At 38.7% G+C, this 24,977-nt stretch overlaps 2 long non-coding RNA genes across 3 annotated transcripts in view; one reads left to right on the top strand and one right to left on the bottom strand.

The window, feature by feature from the left end:
• The window catches only part of LOC110072041 (uncharacterized), a 96,829-nt gene that overhangs the window by 54,671 nt on the left and 17,181 nt on the right, over positions 1–24,977 (bottom strand). The window lies entirely within an intron of this gene.
• The window catches only part of LOC144587009 (uncharacterized), a 53,046-nt gene that overhangs the window by 13,060 nt on the left and 15,009 nt on the right, over positions 1–24,977 (top strand). The gene's annotated exons all lie outside the window — the stretch shown is intronic.

Below are 24,977 nucleotides of genomic sequence, written 5' to 3'. Positions count from 1 at the left end.
AATCCTGCCTTATTACTGAGAAGCAAACATGAAAAGCCATCTGAGTTGAAAGATATATGCTTGAAAAACTAAAAGCCCCACACAAAACAGTGAAACTCATAGTTATATTGCTATTCCTTTAAAGTAAAAAAAAAAAGCTAAGGCAGTTGAGCATTTCATTCTTCTCATTTTTAAACATTTAGCTGTAGGTGGCATATCTAGAAAAGTCTGTTGTGGTTGATCACACATCTTTCCTATCTGTTACTGTACAGATCTATTGGTATTTATTTCAACTTTGATTCATAAATGTCTATTTTACCTCAGAAATTCTGCATAGGTTCTGTTAAAAAAAAGCAGCTTTTCATTTTCACGTACACATCTAACTGTTGAAATCCTGATGCTTAGTGTACTAAGTCTCAACTAGAACAGGCCCACTGAATCAGTGACAAATTGGTGAGTCAACTCCTCCATAAATTCCATTGATTCAATGGGTATACTCAAGTTGTGACATACTATGCTAAGCAACAGGATTTTAGTACAGTGGTGCGACGCTTGACAACGTTAATTCATTCCAGCGAAATTGCTGTAGAGCGAAAACGTCAGACGAAATTAAAAAAAAAACCATTGAAACGCATTGAAAACCGTTCAATGCATTCCAATGGGCTGAATACCTGCTCGTCCAGTGAAGATCCTCTATATGGCGGCCATTTCTGGTGCCTGTAAAGCGAGGAATCTGTCCTAGAAAACAGCGGGGGAGCATTTTCTTCAGCCGGTGGCCATTTTGAAACCCAACGATCAGCTGTAAGCAGGGAACCGATCATCGCACAGCAAAAAAAACCCCATTTAAAACATCATTTTGCAAAAGCAATCACAAAAATGTCAACATAAAGCAGATTTGTCATAGAGCGGGGTAATCGTCCAGTAGGGCACGACTGTATTTTATAATGAACAATTTCTTCATTCTTCTTTTGTTTCTCTAAATATGTTAATCAGATGCAATCTCTTGCTTACATTCATTAACATGAAATAAAACTCAGGCAACAAGCACACCTCCGGGACACAAGTCTATAATAATAATCAGATCTAAAAGAAAATGTGCCAGTTTCTTAGGTAAGGTGATCAAGTAATGAAATGGTAAACCGATACAAGTTTTGGTTTACATATCAATCCATATCAATATTCTTTTCGTCGCTCTTGATAAGAAATGTTACAGTGCCTATTCTAGATATTGTAGGTTTGTAAATCATTCTAGATGACAATGATACTCCTATGAAAATTGTATAATCATTTCTCATCTCATGAAAAGGAATGTTACCATGCCTATTCTAGATATTTTGACCAAACTCCAGGAGGCAGTGGAAGACAGGAGGGCCTGGTGTGCTCTGGTCCATGGGGTCATGAAGAGTCAGATCTGACTTAACAACTAAACAACAACAAAAATTCTAGATATGGTTAGATACAGAAATAAACAATAAAGGTGTGAGAGGATGAATCTGCCTATGGCATGTTCTGTAAATTCTTATCCAGAGTCTAGAAGATACCATTTGAAATAGTGCAACATAACCTCTTGAGACAGTGTACAAGATTTTGTAAAAGAAATGGTGCTATCTGTGCAAATGGAACCACACTTCTGGATTTCAATTTTCCTATTCTGTGCAAGAATCTTGCAGTAAAAGCTATATGTTCAAATCTGGAAGTGCTTACAAAACAGCAATTCAAGACTCCAGTTGTGTCCTTTACCTTCTTTGTGCCCTGTATGGCAGGGTGGGAAATGTCCCGTGGAGTTCCAAAGGTCCAAAATCATCAATAAGAAGTTTGAAGTAATCACGAAGTACAGTATATGGATGACACACAGTTCTAAGCTGCTATCCCTTTTTTGACCCAGTTTATGGAATCTGTGATTAAATATATGAAATCTAATAGGCTGAATCCAGATAAGAAAGAAATTACAGTGGTAGAGTATCATGCTGTATTCCAGGAGGACAATTTATCTCTTTTCAATGGGATATGTATTATTCTGCTGCAGCAGGTTTAGGTTTCCTTGATTTTACTTTGCTATGAGAACCAATTGACATTTGTGGTCAGGAGTATCTTTTGCCCATTAAATTCTCATATGCTGCTCAACCACCTTCATTGTCCTTGTAGCCTTCACAACTAAGGTGTTTGTTTATTTACTTATTTATTGTATTCATATGCTGCCTTTCTCTCAGAACTGGGATTCAAGGCAGCTTAAAACAAACTATTAAAATAATAGAAAATAAAAATTCTATAGAATTACAAACGGTAAAATAGGACTGAATTCCTTATAAACGTAAAATTAAAAACACATTAAAATATTTGTCTAAAGCCACAAACAATTGTTCACTTGCAACTACAGTTTATGGTGTTACAAATTGTTAAAGGTGTGTGTGCGTGTGTGCAGAAAAGCTTGCCCTGAAAATGAAAGTACCTGTACATATATAAATACAGTTTGAAACAACAGATTAGATTAGTTGTTTCAAAACAACAAGCCCATTTCCAGCAAGCCTGGGAACAAAGTGATGATATGATAACACTGTCATGAAGAATTTCATTCATGACTGCTAGTTTAGAATAGAAGTAAACTAAGGGTTAAATTGAAAATATGTTGTAATGAGTAGACATATTTTCATATTGTCCTGCAATATGAAAATATGAAAAAGCATTGGTAAGTCTTATAGCACAACCTACTGGTGATCATAATAGTCTAATCTTGCAATGGTCTAATATCATAGACCAGTGGTTCCCAATGTTGGATCTCCAGTTGTTCTTGGACTTTAACTTCCAGGTGGCACAGGTTGGGAAGGTTAACTTATATTGTGTAAGATCATGTACTTTATGTTAATTTTGCTACTGGTTTTTTCTTTAATTTTAAATGAAAAATAAAAAAGGACTTTTAACTCCCAGAAGCCTTCATCACTAGATGTGCTGGCCAGGCTTTTTAGGGGTTGTAGTCCAAGAACATCTGGGGACCCAAGGTTGGGAACCACTGTCATAGACACTTGATGCAGTAAGGCCTTGTTGGTATAGATGTTTCTAATTACGGATTGGTATTGTTCCAGATTCTTCAAAAATTGATAGTCATAAAAGTGACTGTAACGGGCAGATATAACATCACATGTCCGTCACAGCTGGGCAGTGAGTCATCAGCCTATGGTGTGACGGAGGGTGGAACTTAAGGGGAGGAGCTAGTATAAAAAGGGGGGTGAAGAGTGTGTGAGGAGAGATTGGAGATGAGAGTGTGAGCTGAGAGTTTAAAGTGATTAGTAGTTGGAGTGAGTGAGTGAGCCTGTCAGTGGAGAAATAGTTTGTGTGAGCCAGCGTTTATTAACAGTGATTGATTAACTGATTCTTTACCAGTGATTTACCATTTTTATTTTTGTAATCAATAAACCAGTTTTTGTTTTAAAAGATATACTTGTCCTTTTATGATTTTTTTAAGGATAAGTTGGTGGCAGCAGAGGTTTTAAAGTGAAGTAGCAACCACTCTGTGAAGTGTGAGTGTGGCTGTTACAGTGACTAATGCAAATATAATAATGGCAGCAAGCCAGATATTAAGCTAAAGGCCCCTGGAGTTGCAAAGACTGTAGGAACAAAAGAATTTTATCTTGAAAAAAATGTTGGCCCTCCAGATCCCTCGAATTTGCAGACCCTGGAGAGAAGGTTGTTTACAGATTGAGGGGAAGGGGGAACATCTTACTTATTTGAACTCAGAGCCTCTGCAGGGGTAGGGGACAAATTAAGATGGTCACCCCAGGAGGCAGATGGATCCGAATGGTTTTCTGATGGGTCTTGGAAGGTTTCCTGTCACCTTAGCAGGTGCTTCTGTCAAAACCCAGGTTGATCTTTGGAATGGGGATCTGGCCAGGGCTGTTGACATGATCACTCCTAAGTGTCCTTTCCCATGAAGTAGAGTCAAACTGAGCCCCTGGTTTACTGGGAAGTTGGCAGTGATGAAATGAGTGGGGCACACACTAGAGCAATGATGGCAGAAAACATGGAGTGAATCCAACCAAATGTGGGCTATGGCTAACTGGGAGATCTGTGGCAATGGCAAAGAAGTCATTCTTTTCTGCCAGCATTGTGTCTGCACAGAGTTGTCTGACTGAATAAAAATGTTGAAGAGCATCAGACCCAAGACTGAGCCTTGTGGTACCCCACTTGTAACCTCCATTCAGTTTGAGAAGGAGCCATTGATAAACACTCTCGGAGTAAAATTCAATAACCAATTGATAGTTGTTCTATCCAGCTCATGACTACTTAGCTTGCTAATCAGAATATCATGAGGCACTTTATCAAAAGCTTTCCTGAAGTTACATATTCAGTTTGTGAAATATATTGAATATATTGAATATTGGCATGTATGAGAATTGAATAATAATTACTTTTACTAAGTCATTTGAAACACAGTTATGTTCTTTTATCCATGCTGGTGTTTAACATATTTTAAAAAAATTATTATTGGCAGAAATCTTGTTCCTTTTCTGCTTGTTTCTAACTGGCAAATAAAATGTTCCTGCCACAGTTTCCAGGGATATGCATACTCACACACCAAGCCAGCATGCAAGCACTGCCCCCCCTTCGAGAATCACAGTGGGGACTCTCTTTATTTGCTGGCTAAGAATGGACAGAAAGTAACTAAGTTTCTTAGACTAAGCAACAGGATTTCAGCCGCAGAAGGACATTGTTTTCCAAAAAATTGTAAGCTACTGGCAAGACTCTTTTTCTGAACAGCAAAGTATAGTAATTACATGTGGGTCTCAGAAGTGGTGGGAAACCACCTTTACACTTACATCCAAGTCTTCTGATCTTTTTCCCCCAAAAAAGTTCTTTATCTATGATTTACTGTGATGTATTTTCTATAAGGACTCTGTCTTACAGCATGCAAAGAAGTAATAAGAACATAAGCCTTTTTCAAGTTTGTGACCACTTTATCCACTGTACCTTTAATTATTAAAGGTGCAGGATAATATTTTGCCAAAGGAAGGGAAATTAAAGGAGTATGACATTTCACAACGCAAAGTCATATTACACGGATTACCTAATTTCTCAGAATCACTATGAATCAAACACGGTTTCTTGCATTATCATTTATATCTTCATTAAAAATGGTTTGTTATAGAAAATGTTCACTAAAGTGGGTGTATACACCAGGACAAGGCTTGATGACATACATATGCTGCCTTCAGCCCCTCTGAGCCCCTCCTACAGTCCTTACCCTTCAGTGCTCTCTGCTGGACTGAAATAGCCAACTGTGCCTTCAAGAGTCTTTTCCAGTGTGAAAGAAATCAAGCTGAGAGGATGATGGTCTAACATTAACCTGGCTGTGGCAGTTTGAAAGGGCTAATTGTGTTCCCAAGAAGGTACAGTTACCAATTTTGGGCAAATAATTTTAAAATCTGACAATCCTTTGAAGCTGAACAGCAGAGATGAAACTGGGACCTTTGTAAGTTGCCCACTTCTGGAACAGTAAAAAGCCAATACATAATCAGCTTGTTTAAACAGGAACCATACCTGCCATAATCTCTAATGTAGATGTTATACATGGGGGCAAGATATACAGCATACAAAATACATACCATACGTACATCTTGTAGAAGGGTATGTTTGTAAGTTTTTGCTGTCTTGGGCTAATGTCCTTTCATGGAAAGGGCCGAGTACTCAGCCTGAAGTTTAAATCTAGAAGATGGATGCTTATCACATTACATGTGTTAAGCCATTATCTTTTGTGCCATCAGTGACTTGATTTTGCAAGTCATAGCTGATAATTACATAATTGTCACTGTCAGTTCTTGCTACATTTAATTGTGCCCTGATCTTACTGTCCCCACAACTATATGTACTGCCTAACATTCTCAACAACACATGCAAGCTGAAGCCATAATAAATGTGTTAGCCTTTCAAGTCCCATAAGAGTGTTTCTTGTTTTGGTGCAAGAGCTAACATAGCTGCTCCGCTGTAAGTTAGCAATGACAATACTGACTTGGAACATGAATGTTTGTGGATAATTCACTATTTCTTTTAAAACCTCTTTATTCTCCATGTATATCTGCAGCATGAGGGACAGACTTGGACAAAGGGGAATTTATACAGCAGCAAAAACCCTGTGCCTCTCACTATCCTGAAATCTGCAACCAGTTGTTAACAGCCATCCGAAATTACCTAGTTAATCAAAGTTTCTTAGAATATTTTAAAATTATGCTGTTTGCTGCTTCTAAAATATCAGTCAGCTGATCTAAGATGGCTTGTTTGCCACATAATTAGTGCACACTCCAGCTTAGTAAACACATAAAGTTGTTTGTTTATAAAGTGCCTCATATCGCTCCAGGTGCTGTGAAACTTAAAACAAAAACAAGTCCCTGCCAATCACTTACAAGCTAACAAACACAAAACAAAAGGGAGAGGGAATTAGAATATATACCCATGGGGCAGGACCTGCCTGAGTTTATCTGTTTTGTACAGTGCTCCTAATTTGCTTGTTATCCATTTTTGTTATAATAAATGTTGATTATGGGAAGAAAAAGGAACAGGCAAATTAAAGCAGTTTGAATTAAAACATAAATGGCTACAAATGGAAATTGTTACTCTTGACAATTGTCAGGTGTAACTGTTGCCCAGAGGCCAGAGAAAAAGTAGTTTATCTAGAGAAGAGCAGATTAGGGTGGGGAGTGAGGGAATAGAAAAGAGGTAATGTGGCTTTGTGACTGACAGTTCAGTCTTCTGTTTACAGTAAATGAGTTTACTGTTTTTTTCCAACCAAAATATGCTCAAGGAGGAATACTGAAGTAATGTGTAATAAGGCTGGCCCATTTGGTGGTTCTCCTAGGAACATGTTAAAATTGATGGAATCTGAAACAGTGTGGCATTGGGGGTTTACCTGCAAAACATCAGATGTTCAAATCCTTCTTTCTTGACCACCGTATGTTCCACATTCAACATTCGTTCCTCTTACAGTTCACTTTCTCTGACTTTGGGGCCAACTCAATGCCTCGCCACTAGTTGGGCAGGATATCAAACAGACAGACAGACCGACCGACCGATTGATCGATAGATAGATTCTAAATTGAATTTTGTTGATTATTACTCCCCAGCATATGTGCCTGTTCGGTCCTTGTTCTTCAGCCCCTGCAACTAAAATTTCACTGGTGTCTAATCTGTGAGCACCTCCGTGAAAATGGCATATCTCAAATAAATTGGGGAAAACATTCAAAACATATGTGGGAGGGAGGGAATCAATCTGAACACTCACTTTCGAGAAGAGTAGAGTACAGTAGAGTAGAGTAGAAAGGCAAGCAGTTATCCTTCTAATATTTTTGACATTTCTTAGCTAGGACCAGCTCTGTTCTCTATTCATTTTTGTAAGAAGTGCTTAATAACTTAGGATCATAAGCAGCTTCTTTCGCCAGGATTTTGGAAACTACCATATTGTAATTGTAAAACTTTGTGAACCTATTTTCTGAATGTTGGCAGGCTTGCTCTGATCAGAGGGGAGTACTACTCCAGAAAATTTCATCCTTTTCATGCCAGAATTTCTTAAAAAAAAAAAAACCCACAAAGCTTTGCTATTTAAAAGTTTTACATTTGAAGGCATGTGCTTAATTGTCAGAAAACTAGGGATGGCAACCCACTCCTAAAAGTTTACTATGCATGCAAATCCAGTTCTGAAAAATAAAATGAAAAACTGCCACCTTGCAGTGATTTCTAGAGATTTAATAGGGTACATGCATACAGTATTTGGATGTATATCTGGCCCACATTCCAGTTGGGTGAAATATCTGGCACCATTCTAATTGATTGCAGCTGCTGTCTTGGCTCTGATGATCTCTTCATTATCCAAAGTTATCCATCCTGGAATCAATCAACTGCTATTTCAGTAATTTCAGGACACAATCACTCTCATCTATCCAGCCCTGCATTCAGCATAACTGTTTCTTCAGGCAAAACTAGACTTGTGACTGATGGCACATGGGTTAGTTTCCAGATTTAGGAGCTAGAGGATGTGGAAGCCAAACGCAGCAAGCAGAATATGTTGCCCAGTTTAGAATGTAAAGGTAGAAAGTCTAGATTCTAAAATTTACCTTGGATGTTTGCTTAATGCAGATGTTCTGCAATGCATAGAAATACACTGCACACCTCTATAACATTCTGCAACTGAAGACAACTTGGAGGCCACACGGGCATACTAAGGGCATGTCCAGATGGGGGAAATGGGAGTAGTCTGGTTCCTGCTTTAAAGGTTCTTATGTTTATTGCATTATATTTTATCTCTAACTTGAGTGATCTTTCTGTTCACATTGTTCAACATTTTTTCTCCCATGAGAAGGAGCAAGAAAGGTCATTGTATCGCTCCAAATTTGCCCCTCTTTCAATTAATGACACTCCCCTTGCTGCCCCCTTCCCTGTCTTTTCCTATGGCTATCATTCAGTGGGCCATGCCAACTTCCCCCTTTTTTTTACAAAGTCAGTAAGTGACATAGCGAAAAAGCAATGAATCTATCTAGCATGGTACACACAATATTACCAATTCATTTTATGTATCTAGAATGGTGCGTCCGTCCGTCCGTCCGTCCGTCCGTCCGTCCGTCCGTCCGTCCATCCATCCATCCATCCATCTATCTATCTATCTATCTATCTATCTATCTATCTATCTATCTATCTATCTATCTATCTATCTATCTATCTATCTATCTATCTATCTATCTATCTATCTATCTATCTATCTATCTATCTATCTAATCTGTCTAAGTTAAAATGATACAGTAAATGAAAATAGAAAAGGCGGGTTTTCCAACAACCCACCAAATACATTACAGGGTTGCCATCTCATATAATATTGGCCACAGCTCCATTCTGGTGCAACTAATCATCCAGATGGGTTACAGAGCAGGAGAATTAGGAGTACTACTCCATATCACCCCAAAAATCTATAGCCCTAGCACTGTGCCAAAAAGGAGCAGGAGAGTTCTAAATCAAAACACATAAAGTCGTAATTTGATTTGAACCGAACAGCACCAAAAGTGATCCAAATAGTGAGCTCTATGTCTCTCCTAAGTGACTAGGTGCCATCCCCAGACCAAGAGGTTCCCTGTTCAAACTGTGGAGTCTTTGACACTCTTACAATGCTAGTACGTTCAGGGCAGATAAGTTAGGTAGAGGAATTAGGCCTTTGAATAAACATTTTCTCCCATGCCTAGATCTATTTAAACCACAAATCCTACAGTACATAAATCTATCTTACTGTCCTATAAATAAGACTATAACAATTCAAATTGTATATTTCTAGATTGGATTGGCATTAACTTCTACAGGCTAAAATTAAGATTGAGGCATAGTTTCACATTGATTATTAACATCCCTGTAGTATTATTATATAGTCATCTTTTAAGATAATTTTATGCAAGGAATTGTAAATATATGGCTAGAACTGTAAATATCTGGTCAGCCACTGCCATATGTCATACAGATATATTCTGTCACCTTTAGTGGTTTTTGGATGCAGATAAATTTTTACCTCATAGCAGGGAACATAAAATATTCATGATGGAACAGGGTCATCTTCCATCATGATTTTAAGGCTGCAACATCCTGTCCCACTCACCCCCAGTTAATTTCTTTTTCCAGCTGTTCAGAAGAATTTAGTTATTTTTCTTAATCATTAGAAACCAGCTGCTCTTTCTTCTAGCTACAGTCTCTGGTGTCACATTTGCATAGCCCATCTTTCATCATAGCTGTTATGGAACAGAGTGGTCATCATCACAATGTCATCTCCCTACACTAGGTAAATGCGGGTTTAAATTCAGAAACCGATGCATCTGCCAATGTTGGTTTCTCATTTTTGCAGCCTTAAGCCCTAGCCAGCCTAGATAATAGTGAAGATAGATAGGAAGTCTAATTTAAGAAAGTTTGGCAAGGCAGCTTACCTAATCTTAAGAAAAACACTGGAAACAAGAGCCTAGCCCTTGAATCCCTTCAGACAAAAATAGCATGTGGTACCTCTGCCACATTATCATACCTACTTGCATTTCGGCAGTGAGCTTTTCATTCATTGTATGTTACCAGCCAGTTTGCCAGGACTGACTTGCCACATCGATGCATATGCCAAAGCACTCCTACATTTTCAGTAAATGGAGACTACCGAGATATATAGACCAGGGGTGTCCAACCTTTCACCTTCCCTGGGCCACATTAGAAGATGAAAATTTGGTTTGGGCCGCACATACATTTGGTTTGGGCCACATGGGGGGCAGCCCTAGCCGTCCTCTGCAGCCCCGCTCCAAGCGCGCTTACCAGCAGTTGTGATCTTAGACAGCAGAGGCTGCCAGCTTCGACTCCGGTGGCTTTATGGGGCCGGGAGGGGGTCTGCCTATTGCCGGGGATGGTGCAATGCAGTCATGCATCCCCCCTGTCCCCTCCCCTCCCACTCCTTCCTTCCTTCCCTCTTTCCCCCTCTACTGTTGTGACATGCCCCGGCCACATTCCGGCAGCAAGAACCAGCAGTGTAACTTGAAACTTTGGAATTTCTTTGAAAATAAAAAAATTGCACTGGGCCGCATTATGAGCTGACCTGGGCCGCATGCAGCCCTTGGGCCGCGGGTTGGACAAGCCTGATATAGACTATTTAAGTCTTTTGAAATGTTACATGGTTTAAAACTTTCAAAAATAATTTGTAACACCTTCAATTCTGAATGCTAGGACCAAGTATTCTGGCATGTTTGAAGATGTCTTCTCAGAGGTTAATCCCAATTAATTCAATGGTGGATAGAGATAAATATGCATAAGAGTGTGTAGCTCTTCTTATGAGACACACACTATGAATGTTTATAGTTAGAGTCATTTCAGACAGAAAACTAGGAGATATAGTAATAGTTCTTCATGTAAGGTCAGTTGTAGGTTGGATTGACATGAGAAGAATTCTATGAATGTAATATAAGCCTGATGAATTAACATGCACCTTCCATTTTTACTGAGGTATCTTCTTGTTAAAGCCTTCACATTTAAGAGGTCTTTAAGCAAAGGTACTTATTTACTGTATCTATTAACAAGACTCGAGACAGCTGTAAGTAATATTAAATAAAAAAGGAAATACTAAAATATAAAACAATATTAATTATAAATTATAATACATTACTAAGAAAATAAATGTCCAAATGAAATGAAGTAAACTGAATATTGATTTGGCTTTCTGACTATTTCTATTTCTGTTGCAGTTTACAATTTGAATAGCATCTGCATTTAACCACTTTGTAAGGGGAAACAGTAGCAACTGTATAAAGTAATCGTTCTAAGTGCATTTGTAAGCTACCGAAAATGAAGCACAGTAAATAGCTGTTTTGTACACAATAATATCACAGGTTATTACAACAGGTCATTTCACGGCATAGCAAATCAGTATAAAAGCTATGGAAACCAAGACTGATTTTTTGTATAAAATTCAATTAATAAATGCATTAGACTTTTAATATTTGCCTTGATCAGCGTATCATGTGCACATATAATTCATATATTCAGGTGACTGAAGTGATAATTTGGAGAAATTTTTAAATGCAAGCATAAACACTCCATTCCAAAGAACAGCACGCCTCCTTCATGTCAGTGAAAGCAACTGCTGCTTCCTCAAAATCGGAACAGGCATTCGCAAAGGGTAAAAGAAAGGAGAGGGGTGGGGGGGGGAAAGCTAGAAAAGAAAGGCAAAGGAAGTGTTTTTAAATTTGTACATACGCAGCACCATTTCCTTCTTCCTGTCATGACTTTCACAAACAAAAGTTGTAACGTCCATCTGGATGAAGAAAAACCACTTCTAGCAGAGTTTACCGTATATGAACCCCCGCTGCCACCATTTCTCCATTCCAAGTGACTAAACTTTTCATTCAGTTTAGTATTGCATGAGTATTTACAGAGAAAGTTAACACACATTGTAGGGGAGGTTTGTTACAAGTGTTTTTCTTTAAAAATAGCCATGTAGTGCAACCTTGCACCAGATTTACCTTGGAGGCAGCGTTATTTCATTAGCATGATGTGAAAACAAACAAACAAACAAAGTGGTGTGTGTTGGGTTTTTGTTTGTTTGTTTGTTTGTTTGTTTTGTGTTTTTTTGGCCTGGAACCTGGAAATCAAGTAACTATATATGTCAGAAAGGATGGGCTTTTTTGGAATTATGTGGGTACTTAGAGAAACCTGCTGGTTGCATAAGTTCACCGACTTGGGTACCTGGCTGGATAGCCGGAGGTAGGGAGTTTCTTTCCCCACTGAGCCTCCCAGGAGAAAAGTCAGCCAGTGTAGGCTTGGGCAAGCTACACAGTCCCAGGGTGCCCCTAGGAAAAGAGAATGGCAAACCATTTCTGAGTACCCTCTACCTAGAAAACCTTATGGCATATAATTATTATCTAGAAGAACAGGTTTAGAAAAACAGGATAATCAGAACATCTATTAGCATTATGACCAAGAGTGTCATGTTTATTAATAAGAGGATTTCTTTCCATTTCAGCCACTTCTACAGGATTCCTTCTCCCACACTATGCCTTCATGGCCTGATACTACCAGCACAAACTTAGATTTGTATCAGAAAGAAACAGACCTCTGCGCACTCATCTCTCCTCTGAACCAGGAACCATGCACATGCACCAGTTCTATAAGTGTGGGCTTCATGGTTGGATGTCTACATACAGCAAATAGCGTGCTGTGTGTGGTGTATGGTGACAGATGAACGCACTGGGAGTGCCGCACTCAGATTCCTGGCGCTGTCAACAAGAGCTTGAAATACATATGTTGCCATCTGCTTATATTTACTAGTAAAATTATACTTTTGCTTATAAAGACCTGCCACTGAACAAAAAAAATCTAATGGCAAAATTCCTTGCCCTTTCTCACAAGGACATGAATCGGCACAGGCTACGCCTTGAAAAACTTGCACATAGGAAATACAACATTTCCTGGTTCTTCTCTTTCTATACTAATTAAAATACTCAGGTTACAAAATGAAAATATAGGTCAATTCACTGTACAAAAAGATGCTCCATTCTAACATATAGTGAGGAACTAGACAAAAAACAGAATGTCTTATGGATTTTAGAACACCATAAATAATGAGTCAAAAAAGAGTTACTGAAAGGGAGCAATGTGATTCTACATGTGGTAGAACTTGAGCGAGTAAGCTTAACATCCCTGTGCCTAGGAAAGCGCAGGCCCCAATGAAACAGTTCACCTCTTAAGTGCCACAATATGTTTTGTCAGTAAGAGAGCAATGGGACAATAAGGCTCCTACTGAAAAAGACAAGGCAGTTTATGAAGTTTGCTGCAGAGAATGGTGCCTGCAGTCTGGTGAAAAGCCAGCAAGCGCACCGTGCCTGGAATATGTTCTGAAGCATTGAGCAGCTGCTTGAGAGGACACACAATGGGTTTGATTTGCCACTGGTATAAATCCTCACAAGCATATTGATTTCAATCCTCTTTAATCAACTTAGGTTAACAGAGAATCTGAACCACGATGGAAGTTTTATGAGAATTTCTGAGTACAGTTTTAGATCTGCTTCTACTCCCTTTGAAGTATACTTAACTCAGATGATTCTCAGTAGGAGGCAGAGCAAAATGATGATTCAGGAAACAGACACTGAGGATTGCAGTTCAATTCACTAGATTTGTTTAGGTAGCTAAGCCATGCTGCTTTTCCCTATTGTGTACCTTCCTTATCTTCCTTGTGTATGTAGAGTTTGGGGCCTTTTGTCAGCATAGCTGCAAATCTTTGCCCCAAATGTTTAAAACCTCCACATCTCATGGAACTATTTAGTTCTGTCTATTCAAGGCAATATATGCTCTGCTGTTATTTTGGTTGCCTTTTCTAAAGCCAGCCTGTAGGATCACAACAAGGAAAGGATTATTCTCTTATAAGCAATATACTTAAAACTGTTCACCAATCTCTGTTCCCATATACTGACTTAATGCTTAAAACAGAATGTTTCAGAAAAGTTTGTGTATAAAAAGAGAAAAATACCCCTACACCTATTCAGACTTGCCTCGTGTGCATGAATGTTTCCTGAATAATGCTATATATGTTGTATCACAGCTCCTGCCAGCCCCTGCTACCCTAGTTAATAGACAAGGATAATGGTAACTACAGTGCAGCGACATCTTGGAGGGTCACAGGTTTCCCACCACTATTGGTTGGGGACTGTGATATGCACATAGGACAGCCATGACAAACCTTTTTGAGCCAGAGTGCCCAAACTGGGGGGGGGGGCACCTGGTGGATGCTGGAAGCGGCAGCGGCAGAAGTGGAAGTGACAGCGGAATGGAGAATCCCGGGCAAGGAGGAGCCTCCAGACCCCACTCTGGATCCGCCTCCAATCATCCCCAACCCCTGTCAGCTCCAGCTGCTCTGGATCCTGGCCCACCGCCTGTAGGGGTGCTAGCACCATGGCTGCAGGCGCCTCCTCAGGTTTGGCTGCCAGGGGTAGCAATGTGGCAACTTATGGCTCGTGTCCCCACAGAGAGGGCTCTGCATGCTAGCTGTGGCACGCGTGCCATAGGTTCGTCATCACTGACATGGGTTCCATTGAAAGCAATGCTCTTCATTGTCAATATTGTTGGCTGCATTACAATTCAATTTAATTCAGAAAACTGTTATTCTTTGCATCCATGTCTCTACTTCTACAATAACTACGATCTCAGGACCACCTTTGAAACAAAGACTTGCATTCTTTGTCTGAGGAATTTTCAAACACCTCAAATCTGCCTGTTTTGATACTCAGATTTTTGTCTCCTTCATTTGAATGTTTTGGGGTATGAACACAGATTCTAACTGTAACTCTCATTTAGCAAAATTCTGTTCTGCTATAATATGAATTATTTATTTATTTATTTATTTATTTATTTATTTATTTATTTATTTATTTATTTATTTATTTATTTATTTATTTATTTATTTATACCCCACCTTTCTACTTTTAAGCACAGGTGGCTTCCATAATTAAAAAGACAATATTTAAAACTTAAAACCAGTAAGTATACAAATATTTTTAAAGAATTAAATAAATATTTTATTAATTTTAATATATTAATATTATATTTAAAATGATAAATAAAATAATGCTAAGAACATATTTAGAAGCATTGTTGCTTCTAAATGTGTTTTTAATATTGTTTTTAGTTTTTAGTATATATATAGAAAACCATCTCAGACAGTCACTACGGGAAAGCCCACCTGAAGAGAAAGGTCTCCTTCTGCTTGTGGAAGGACTAAATTACCGCTAGGCAGATTAAAAGCCTATTCTTGTCCAAATTCCTTCCGTCAATTTAGCCTTCGGGAATTGCTAGTAGAGGAGACAAGAGGAGATGATCTATGACTGTTAAATCTTTAAAAATAAAACTGTCATAATTTATGGATAACATAATTCTTCAGAAACACATCAAGTGCTGTGTCCTAAACTATTAGAAAGCCAATGAAAAAGCAATGCCTAGACCTCCTGTTAAAAGATTCTGCTCTGCTGAAAGACTTACAGCAGTGCAGTAGGAACCCCTTATCCACGGGATCAGTGTCCAATGATTCATTTGTCCACGGTCTGAAAATATTAAAAATATTGAAAGAAAAAAAAATCAAGAAAAAATATTTTTAAATGTATTACCAGAACCAGCCATTAGAATGAGCCAGAGACTTCCCTATGAAGGTTTGTTAGTGAAGAATACACAAAATAGTCTCTAGCATCCTCCACTGGCCAATTCTGGTAATGCATATACAGTGGTGCCTCGCATAGCGAGGTTAATCCGTTCCGGATTAACCCTCGCTATGTGAAAACATCGCTGTACGGAACGGGGAAAGCCATTGGAATGCATTAAACTTAGTTTAATGCGTTCCAATAGGCTCCAAAACTCACCGTTCAGCGAAATTTGTCCATAGCCAGCAGCCATTTTCGCGCCCTCGGTAAGCGAGGGGAGGGCGAGAAAACACTGTGCGTGGCCATTTTGGGGCTTCCGGCGGCCATTTTGGAGCCGCCGAACAGCTGATCCGTGGCATCGCTTTGCGAAGATCGGTAAGCGAAACACTTACAGATCATCGCAAAGCCATTTTCAGCCATAGGGGCCATCGGTATGCGATCGCATTTGCGATCACTGAAACCTCCTCGCTATGCGGATTCGTCGTTCTACGGTGCGCTCGTTAAGCGAGGCACCACTGTATATATAGTGTTTTCAATATTCACGGATCCTTGTGCCCCTTGCTTTTACACTGCTGCCACCAGGTGATCACTAAATCACCATTACTTAAGGAAGATGAAGATTCAGGTCCACACTTCAAAGTCTTTTAAATATAACTTTTGTTTATCGATTACAGAAATTGATAGTGATTCATGAATATTTTCCTTAGGTAAATTTATTATTAACAACAACGTTCTATTTGATAACACACTCCTAACTTTAATCACTCCTCAGATTTCCCCAAACACCACACTCTAACTACTCTCTCCCTCTACTCATCTCTCTGACTCTGACTCTCGCTGACTTTTACTCTCTCAGGCTCCACCTCTTATAACCTCTCTCGGCTCTGTCTCTCAGCAACATGAATATCCATGAACAATTAACATAACAGAACATGAACCATTGACATAATAAAGGGGAACACTACACTCCCATTATTCTATGGGATGGAATTTTTGATATTTTAATTTAATTTGTACTCATTCTGTTTTCAGCTACAGTTTGTTATAATAAAATCATATTTTGTCCAAGGAAAAATTCTACATATGCTTTAGTTTTAAAGAGTAATGTAAAGTCAGTGCCATCTAGTGGTCTCCAGTAGTCATTACGGGACATTAATAAATGAAGACATATCAATGTTAAGATAATATGAAGAGAGAGGAAGGGTGTGGAATAAAATCTACCTGATGCTGTAATGAGTAAAATTCTCTGAGAATGAATTGCATTTTTTCATAGGTTCATACATCTCTAGCAGAAATAACAGGCACAGTCTACTCCAAGGCCTTTCAAAAATACAGTAGAATCCTTGTATGCCTGAATTATTTGAACACTGCTGTGAGTGAGAGGCAACCAATTTGAAAGTTAAAGAAGTGTTTGGTAAATGATAGACTACATTCTATTTAAAGCAAAGCTATTTGTACAGCAAAGACTCAGAACTGAAAACAAATAAGAAAAAAAGCTTATTATTCCTAAGTAGATATGTTCATAATGAGTTGTATTTGAATAATTATACTTAGAAAAAAGTGTATAGTTAGAGAACTAATTGATCCACAGCCAGGCTGTGTCATCTCTTCTATCCTGACTGTCTAGGTGCCCTTTTGCACCTAGTTTGGGGAGAGACAAGAGAGTGGCTTGTCTGCAGAGGCAATAGAAAGTGTGCAGCTACACTATACACAATGTAGTATGTAGAGGTATATTGTAGAATTTTGTGGATAAATGTTACATTTTGACTTTGAGGAATTCCCTGAGGCATCTTTTTTGGATGAATGCAGTTTTCCTTTTCCCTACTTCTCTGGGAGCATATTACTGCTAAAGATGGTGGCAGGATCTTCACATGGGGTGCACCTGGACCACTGATGTGAAGCCATGAGGCTTGCAATAAGGTAATGCAGGTGGACCTGTCTCCATGCTGCTAAGCAGTGTGAAGTCATAAGGGCAGGTTGTCACACCTAGGCCAGAGTAGTTCACCTGGCATGCAGTTGAGGAGGGAGGATCATTGTACTTCCTCCTTCAGCCCAGGAGCAGGCAATAAAGAAAGATGGCAGTTATTGGCCCAGAGAGCAAATGTTTTGCTATGCAGGGCACCCTTTTTTGTGAATTAACAGAAGCTGTTGACCATTTAAACCTAACTGCAACCTTCAATCTCTAAACAAGTAAAAATATTTCTGTGATCACTGATTAATAAGACTGGCACTCAAAGAGCATGCTCACAAACTTTCTTCCCAGAAGAAAGTTTGTCTTTGGCAGCACTTTGTACCAGGGTGGATTTGATTTAAATAAAATAGATTTAAATCATGATTTAATTTTTTTAAAAAAAAAGACTTTTGGATTATTTAAATTAAAAATTGATTTTTAAGTTTAAATTGATTTTTAAAAAAATTATTGCTTTTTATTCACCCTGCTCTGTACTTCTTTTTTATATCAAATAAATAGCTTGTACACATGAATGAAAATTATCAGTAAAATGAACTATTATCAATATAATTTAAAACCAAGTTTTTCTGACTTTAATTAGTATAGTAGTAACTGGATGTATACTGAAATTACATAAATTCCAATATATACTCAAAATATGAACATTTAACAAACCATATGTTCTAAAATTGGGTAATGGTTTCCTTCATAGCCATATGTTCAACAAATAATTTTTCCCTAATAATGGAGAAATAATCAGAGTTGGATAAAACCACATCAGCAAATAGGTTCCTGTCTCCTGATTCCAAATGTAAAGGAAATAACAAATTTCAAATCTTGTTATGTGCTGTTGTAGTAGCTGTCTAATCCGTAATCCAGTTAAGTCAAAGTATGCAATGCTTTTCTCCTGGAATAAATTCTGATACCTCCTCTGAAATTCTTTGTTTATTGTATTATCAAATTTTTTTGGTAAACTGAATGGCCCAAGATACAGTGGTGCTTCAACTTACGAACATCCTGATATACGACCATTTCAAGTTATGACCAGCTCTGGCCGCAAAAATTTGCTTCAACTTGTTCATGGAGCTTTGAGTTACAACCAAAAAAAAGGGCAGGGAAAGAAGGCAGGGAATTCAAATTGCTAACTGTTGGTGATGAAGAGGCTGCTTCTTTGTAGCTCTTTCGCCCCAGCGGTTAGAGAGTGTGCGATCAGAGGAGGCTTTGGACTGCCTAATAAGGTAAAGCGTGCTGCTTTCTACTTTTTTAAAAAATGTTCTGGGTGGGTTTTGCAGCATGATTTTGGGCTGGGTGATGGGATTATGTTTTTATACTGTGATGGGTCTTGCAGGGTTTGTTTGTTTTTTGTCCCCCCCCCCCCATTTTTGATGGGTCTTGCGAGATTTGTTTCCTTTTTGCTTTGCTTTTTTTGCCTTTCCGAAGGGTCTTGCATGGTTTGTTTGCTTTCTGCTTTGCTTTTTTTGCATTTCTGAAGGGTCTTGCATAGTTTGTTTGCTTTCTGCTTTGCTTTTCCCCCACTTCCAATGGGTCTTGCATGGTTTGTTTGCTTTCTGCTTTGCTTTTTTTGCATTTCCGAAGGGTCTTGCACGGTTTGTTTGCTTTTCTTTCTATTTTCCCCCCTTTGGCCGGAACGAATTAATTGCGTTTCTGATGGGTCTTGCAGTGGTTTTTTGTGGTGTTCTGGTGATCTTTTTCTCTGGTCGGAACGGATTAATTGCATTTCAGTGCATTCCTATGGGAAATGGTGCTTCGACTTACAAACTTTTCGAGTTACTGTACAACCGGAGTTCTAGAACCAATTAAGTTTTTAAGTTGAGGCACCACAGTAACTTGTATATACCCCTGCATTTCTTTGTAATTTGACTTATTTGATGGAAAGGCTCCTGAATTCTAATATGTTTTCAGGTGGAACCAGTTCTTCTATTATATTTTTCAAGAGTAAGCATGGACGGCCCTTCTGTTGAAGTGGAAGCATAATATTCAGCATAATCACAAGAGCGTAACATATACAAACTACAAAAGCCGGCCCTGTGATATACCCTCCTTGTTCTCAGTTCAGCACAAGACAATGGAACATGAATAAACTATTTGTAACATTTAGATGATATTTTTTAAAAAGTCACAATTTTAGTTACTTTTGAGAATCAGGAATGATGTAACAGCAGTAGCAACTGACAAGGTCTGGAAGCCTTGGAACTATAAATGCAAGTATTTTTTTAAATTGTAATAATTTTTTAAAAGAAACTTCTCACATTCCAGTTTTCAACAGTAAACTGCCAGAATGAGTCAGATTTTTCTGCTAAACTTTACCAATCTATGCTCACATTTCTGGTACAGCATAGTTCGACTAAAGGTCACAGTAAGTCAGTATAATCAAAACAGTTATCTCCAGTTCATGCTTTACAGACCATCAACTGTGCAGTAAAGAAAGGGTCTTCTGCAAATCAAATGACAAATAAGATCCAGACATAGCCACCAATCCATCAACCTAGACCTTCACAAAATTTAATCGCCCACCTCTGACTAACAAGAAGATTCGAACCTTCCAAATCAACTTCTAAATGAATTTATACATCAATACACAATTCCTGCTCTGGAAAGGAAATGCTTTGGTAATTTAGACTTTGTGTTAGGTGAAAATCTTTTCTCACTTCCATTGTGTAGGAATTGAATTACAGTAATTTACAAGGAGATAAAAAAAAGCTGGTGAAAAATTCATTATTCTTCAGCTCACTATAGCATGAATGTCACGAATGCTCAAGGACTATGTCTTCAAAACTCAGGTAGGTTAGAAAAAAGGTTCCAACAACAGGTGGTGACATAACAAAACCCCTAGCAATAGCATCACTAAGCATCAGTTATTTAAGAGAGCTGAGATTAGAAAAAATACCTTTTGGGGGACTAGAACCTTCTTCTTTATCACCATCATAATTAGAGATGGGCACAAACCAGGTGGGTGTCCCAGACATCAGTGGTCTGGGAAACTCCCTTTCCTTTGGACCCAGGCAAGAGCAAGGCCACCGATTCCCAACTCGGAGAGCCTCCCCAGGAGAATACCGTGGTCGATGGTATCAGAGGTGGCTGAGATATCGAGGAGGACCAGCAGAGACATTTTGCCCCTGTCGCCCTCTCTCAATAGGTTGTCAAACATGGTGACCAATGCTGTTTCCGTGCCGTGGCGCAGCCTGAAGCCTGACTGGAATGGATCCAGGGCATTGGTTTCATCCAGAAGAGCCTGCAGCTGATTGGCCACCACCCTCTCGACTACCTTGCTGAGGAAAGAGACACTGGTGACAGGCCTATAATTACCAACATCGTCCACCACCAAACTTGGTTTCTTCTTAATGAGCCTAATGAGTCACTCCTGGAGAGACCCCTTAATTATTGCCACAGCCCATTCAGATGTTCTAGGCCTGACTGTTTTGATTAGCCAGGCCGGGCAAGGGTCAAGGGAGGAGGTGGTGGCACGACAGCGGTCAAGCACTCTGTCCACCATGTCTGATGTCACAGGCTGAAAGTTATTAAGTCTCATCGGGCAAGATGGAGCACTGGATGTCTCAGCTCGATCCACTGTTTTCAAATAGGGGATAAGATCCCGGCGGATGGCCTCCACTTTTGATTTTTAAAAGGCTGCAAATTGGTCAAGTGAGATGCTAGTGGGAGGGCAGTCACTATGACCAACTCAAGACAGATCGCAAACTTTATGGAAAAGTTCCACCTGCTGGTTGGAGGCTTCGCTTATCTGGACAGCGAAATAAGATCAACTAGCAGCCTTCACCTTAGATTGGTAGAGGTTAGTCGCAATCCTGACAGCTATTTGATTTTTTTCCGTCAGTTTCCGCCTCCATATGTGCTCTAGCCTTCTCCGTTCTTTAGACAAATGAGTGTTTGGTTCCCAGCCCTGCCTCCTCTGGCAGGCGCCCACTCCAAGCAGTTTGTGGCATAGATACTGCGCCGATATTTAACAGATATTTAGGTTTTTTGTTAAAACTTGTATCAGTTATATAATAACAGTCAATGTTTTTATAATTTTCACTGTGCCTAGTGTTTTTGAATAATAGTAATAGTAATAGCAATAATAGGAAGAAGAAGAAGAACCTTTGAAGTGCAGACCTGGAACAGACCTGATGGATCATCAAATATAGCCCCTGTCAAGGAGAATCAAAGTCCCAACTTCTGGCCCTGCAGTCATAAATCTAAACCACTGAGCTATCCAGCAATTATCTTTAATAGGATCTTGGGAGGTACCGTAAATATTTACCTTTTCCAAATATTGTGACAGAGGCTCCACTGGACCCATCTTTATTAGCACAATGTATTCTAATAAACCCATGGACATATTTCTCAGCTTTTCTACACACACACACACACACACACACACACACACACACACACACACACACACACACACACACACACAGAGACACACACAACTTGATCATTATATCATGATGGCCACAGACTTATGAATAAATTCATATATATTACTAACCTACAGATGGTTTACTATACTGCCATGTGGGAATATAAAAATCACTGTTATGGTGGAATATTATCTGAGCTTGGAAAACATGGATTATATTCTCCTGATTTCAGGTTTTACAAAATCTGAAAACAAGGACAAAAAATTAACAACGAACACTGGAAGTATCTGAGACTGAACCAAAGTCTAGATAATTCGGACTGAGGTATTCCTAATTACTATGTAAAGATAAAAAAGATGGGTGGCAAATAAAGTTGATGAAGGAAAACAAGCAACTTGAAATGTGCTGTTGGAGCACTGTTCTACTGATACCACAGATTACTAAAAATAAAATAAAATAAAATAGACACACTCTATGCACATCAGGACAAGAAGAAATAAAGAAAAGATGAAGACGTGATGAAGAAATGAGATCTGAAAGGAGCACTAGGATTTCCTTCTTCATTTCTATGTAATACGACTCAGAAATATATGTTTAATATCTAAAGGATAATATAATGGGAAAATGTATAGTATTAAATATAAGGAAAGTAGCATATCATGGGAATATGAAACCCTTCTTATCTTTGGGTCCGAGGACTCATGTAAGGAACATTTGTATAGTTACGGTAATTAATTTGCAATTTCCCTCCCCCCCCCCCACTAAATGCTGGTAGTGTGATGGGATTAAGATTTAACTAGTGCTTTGCACAAGGTAAGAATGCAAAACAAGACACCATAATAGGGTAGTCTTAACGTGATGATCTGAAGAGTTAAAGCTGGTGAAAAAATCTACATCATTTAGAATGGGAAGGCTTTGTTTAGTGATATTCTGTTGCCTAGCCAGGAAGAATTCAAAGGAGAGGGGAGAGGCTTAAGAGGATTTACAGTAGGTGGCAAAGTAGATTCAAGATATAGGACATAGGGAAATAATTTAAATTTTTTTTTTAGAACAAAGTATGCAATTAAATACACTATAAATGTTCAGAGAGTCAAAGATCCAATTATATAGAGCATAAGCCATCAATACTATTCCTTCAAGAAACACATGGCAATTAACAAAGATGGTATTCTTCCTGGCAATGAAGCAAAGGAAATATGCTGCAAAGGGAATAGCAAAGAGGGACAGGAGTGCCCATAGTTCTTCATTCTGATTTAGAATTGAAATTGTGCAAACCACTTCAAGACTCTTCAGGATGATATCTCTTTTTAGAGGGCACCCTTAATGGAACTAAGGGCGTGATCACACATGGGAAACGTTTCCCTTTTCTAATGATACTTTCCATGCCTTTGTTGTAATGAATCACGGTCACATGGTACATATACCTGGATGAACATTCCCATTTGTTTTAATGTTACTGATCCATTTCTTCCTGTTTGAAATGTTCTGGCCAGCTACAGCATGGAACCTATTTATTTTCTGTCTTGTCTCCTGGGGCAGTACAGACCCTTACTTTTTATTTTCTTAAACTAAAAAAATATAAAGCCCTGAACCCATGCCTCCTTTCTCCCTCTGCCAGCAAAGGCTGGGCACACCCACTGCCACACCTGTGCCAAACCCTGTAGGGCAGGTATGCTCCTTCAAGGCAGTACCTTGGTCCTGGCTACTCTCCCTTTTCTGATTTCCCCATGGGATTGACATTCACACATGCAACACCAGTTAGGAATGTTCTGATACATCATCAGAACAAAATAGCAGAAGCCTCCTGGCGAGGGGGAAAATTAATGCACTTATACTGCTGGCCAGGGAAATGATGTGATAATGGCTGTGTGTCTTGTGACTGGGAATTTATGCAGCGATCTAACTAGGATATAAGTATGGAACATTTCCCTTGTGTGATCAGGCCCTAGGTCACTTGCTCTAGCTACAATTCATGCTCCCAACACAGGTCAACTCCTCTTTCTTCATACATTATTCAGGAAACGAACGAACGAACGAACGAACGAACGAACGAACGAACGAACGAACGAACGAACGAACGAACGAACGAACGAACGAACGAACGAACGAACGAACGAACGAACGAACGAACGAACGAACGAACGAACGAACGAACGAACGAACGAACGAACGAACGAACGAACTAACTAACTAACTAACTAACTAACTAACTAACTAACTAACTAACTAACTAACTAACTAACTAACTAACTAACTAACTAACTAACTAACTAACTAACTAACTAACTAACTAACTAACTAACTAACTAACTAACTAACTAACTAACTAACTAACTAACTAACTAACTAACTAACTGAAAATTCACTGATAAGGAAGTAATCATAGGAGAAGACCTTAAATGGAATATGCTGAGTTTAGATCTTCAAAATAATTACAATCTAAAGCCTTTACACTACAGGGATTACTTTCACAAAGGTATAATAGATACATAAAATCTAATTTTAAAATATTGCAATTATTTACTTTCTATTATTTATATGAGTAAACATAAACAAAATTACAAATCAGTTGATTACTAAATTCCTGGAAATAGCACTTCTTACCCTTTTTAAAGGGAAGAATGTGTTCATTTTGCATATTGTTAATTGATAAAATTTCCATTAGCTCAACGCAGCTTGATAGCACATAACACAAACCGTCATGGGCAGTTTTGAACAGCCCTCAAACAAATACACAAAAACAGTTTCCTTGTAATGCTTCTATGAATGCAGCCACCTAATTAAAATTCACTTGCCAGATCTTCCTATGTTTCAGACTCAGGGCAAGAAAAAGGCAAATAAAATGAAACCATACTCAAAGGGCACAGATAATCTGCTAAAGATGTTGCCTACATTCACTAGGTCTTGATTAGGCTCAAAAACATACAGTGCTCTTTGTGAAAGGCAAACCTACTGATGTTAAAAATACATGCAATTTTTAATTAAATTTAATGTAATGAT

The sequence above is a fragment of the Pogona vitticeps genome, chromosome 2 (genome assembly GCF_051106095.1).
Source record: "Pogona vitticeps strain Pit_001003342236 chromosome 2, PviZW2.1, whole genome shotgun sequence".
NCBI lineage: Eukaryota > Metazoa > Chordata > Lepidosauria > Squamata > Agamidae > Pogona > Pogona vitticeps.
This window is presented reverse-complemented; position numbering and strand designations above follow the sequence as displayed.